Raw genomic sequence first — 2,883 nt, 5'->3', positions numbered from 1 at the left:
TGTTCTGATTGGAATGATTAAATGTGTGAAAAGATGCACCTAGAGACCACATAGCAACCATGGAACCATCGGGTCCATAACAAGTCTGACCTCAGAGTTGTCAGTACTTGTGCCAGTGCCTGTCCTCTACTGCAGGAACAATAGCATCTGTTAGTGTGTGGCGATTTATTAAACCGGCCTACATGATATGGCTGCATTGCGATAAAAATTGCGTTTGCTTTTAATTTTTATTTATCTATTTTGTGTGTGTTTTGTTTTCCTCTCTTCTCTGCATTCACGTGGATAGTTTTTTTTCAATCAGCAGCCTTACTGAGAATCGGTTAACGCACCTGGCTTTTGGTTCTTCTTCATGTGGATATCACCATGTGAATTAATTAAGGTGTATTCATTAAATGCTTTCTAGTCAGCTCGAGGCTGTCATCGTCTGAAGCTCATATCACACCAGTTATGTGGTGTAGCCTATAGACACTGTTAGAAAACACGGTAAAACGTGGAATAAATGCAACTGAGTGAAAATAGCAATGTTGCAAAAATCATTATATGGAAATAAAATAATTAGTTTTGGGTTTCTCTGGGCGCTCCCTCCCTCTTTCAGCACTGTTCAATAAAGGCGCACTGCGCTTTTACGCACGACTAGTGACACTGTGGAGGAGATCAGAGAGCCATGAGGACCGTCAGTGTGTGAGCGTTTTGCTGCCACCACCGCAAGAAGATGATCCTGGTGCCTGGTCTGTCGTCTCTCCCTGTGGAGAAGCGGGTCGGTGCCTGGAGGAGGATGGTGGCTTTACTTTTAATGGAGACCTCCGCCACTTTGTCGTGGCCACCAACACGGTTGACATCGCTACATATGGAGAAACTATAGGCCTGCCAGCTGAGCCACCACCTGACTCTGGTCCAGAGTCTGACCCAGAGAGGAATCTTGAAGGGTGGGCATAACTCATTACTGAGTTAAACCAACTTTCAGCGCCAACATATTATTACCGTTTGTTGCGAATGAAACTCCGACCAGCCGCGCTGTGATGCAGGGCCGTAATACTTATTTAACATTGTTAATAACCAGTAACACCCCCCCCCCCCCCCCCCCCCTCTTTGTTTTTTTTTGTTGGTTTATGGTGAACTCCAGACGGTAAATAAATGGATTGGCATATCTGCTCAAAAGTTGTGAGTGTGGACAATTGGTTTTTGTGAACTTTGAAATAGCTATTGGTGTATGCCACAACGGAGGACGAGCACGGCAGCTACAGGAGCCACGCGTCCTTTAACGGAGCCAAACAGCGCGTCAACAACCTCAAACTGGAAAGTATACAAAAGTATTGAGAGTGTTGTTACAGTCGCCCCTGCATGTGGGGGCAGATGTAACATCTGACTTCTACTGTTTCAATAATGTGACTCTAACATGGCTTATAAAAACAACTGATGACTGTCAACAAGTAGAGCACAGATACAGATTCTTTTGTACTGAAGCTACTGTCTCATAATGTTACGCACTAAACTTTGCCAAGAGGTTCAGCGCTGACGATCAGAGGAGCTGGTGTAGGAGTAATAACAGCAGAGTCTTGTTCTCTGATACCTTCAGTGTCCTCCTCCAGAGCAGACTCCTCATTCACACTTCCAGCAGAAGTGGTTTCGGCCTCTGTACCATCCACTGGTTGGTGTCCATATCAACAGACACTTCTGTGAGAGTCTGAGGCTGAAACAGTGCACAGATTTCTCCTGCTGCAACATCAGCTATGGTGTTTAGCACTTTTGCTCCAAAGCAGTTAGGCTTCTTCACCAGGACATCCTGAGTGTAACCCTGTCTAACTTTCTCCAGGATACACAGGACCATGTTGTCTCTGGTGACCTGATCTCCAGGATACACAGGACCATGTTGTCTCTGGTGACCTGAACAAGCAAAGTGGACAGAGCAGCAAAGACACGGTCCACAGCGGCTTTTGTGACTCCAACGGCCATTTTGCTGAGCTGCTGGGAGGGCATGTTGAAGGAGGTGTTTTTAGGAAGCAACCAGAAGCCCTGCAGGACATTTGGAACCACCTCCATCACCACCTCCTGTGGGCCAAGCAGTTTAAGGCTGATGGCTTCCTGGTGCTGCTCTGTCATGTTCCTGGCGTACTTACTACTGATCTTGGGATGTCTGTAGGCAGCAGGGGTGCTGCCAGGAGTTTTGGGCCCCATGAAAAAAAATCACATTGGGCCCCCCTGCGCAGCTGTTGTCACCACATCTCTAGGACCTAACTGACCCATTAAAAGCTTTGCATAACTCTAACTTTGAAGGCTTGCAACTGTCTTACTTCTTGTAGTTCAATACTACCAGTACAATATTTACTGCTGGTGAGTTGTACATGCAATAGCCTGCATACAGTATGCAATTCACTATTTGATGCAGGATTACAAGCTGCCATAAAAAATGTGCTAAAGACCATCTTTTACAGTCTAAATGTAATTTTTATTGTAAAATCCCAAAATGGAAAATTCTCTTAACATTAATGAAAGACAAAATGAAAAACCTTAAATATACATTAACTTTTCAATCAAAATATCAAAAAAATCATTATCTCACAGACACCGCTAACGGCTATCAGCTATCAGCTAATGGTTAGCCCAGCCCGGCTAACCATTAGCTGTTAGCTGTTAGCCGTTAGCGGTGTCTGCAATAACTCAGTAACTCAATAAACGGTCCGTGAAAAAAACATTTTTTCCAGCGGATGTCTTAGTTAGGGCGGCACGGTGGTGTGGTGGTTAGCACTCTCGCCTCACAGCAAGAGGGTTGCCGGTTCGATCCCGGGCGTGGGAGCCCTTCTGTGCGGAGTTTGCATGTTCTCCCCGTGTCAGCATGGGTTCTCTCTCTCAGTCCAAAGACATGCAGATTGGGGACTAGGTTGC

The sequence above is a fragment of the Epinephelus moara genome, chromosome 1 (genome assembly GCF_006386435.1).
Source record: "Epinephelus moara isolate mb chromosome 1, YSFRI_EMoa_1.0, whole genome shotgun sequence".
NCBI classification, from domain to species: domain Eukaryota; kingdom Metazoa; phylum Chordata; class Actinopteri; order Perciformes; family Serranidae; genus Epinephelus; species Epinephelus moara.
The sequence above is the reverse complement of the archived record's forward strand: the minus strand, read 5'-3'. Positions refer to the sequence as shown.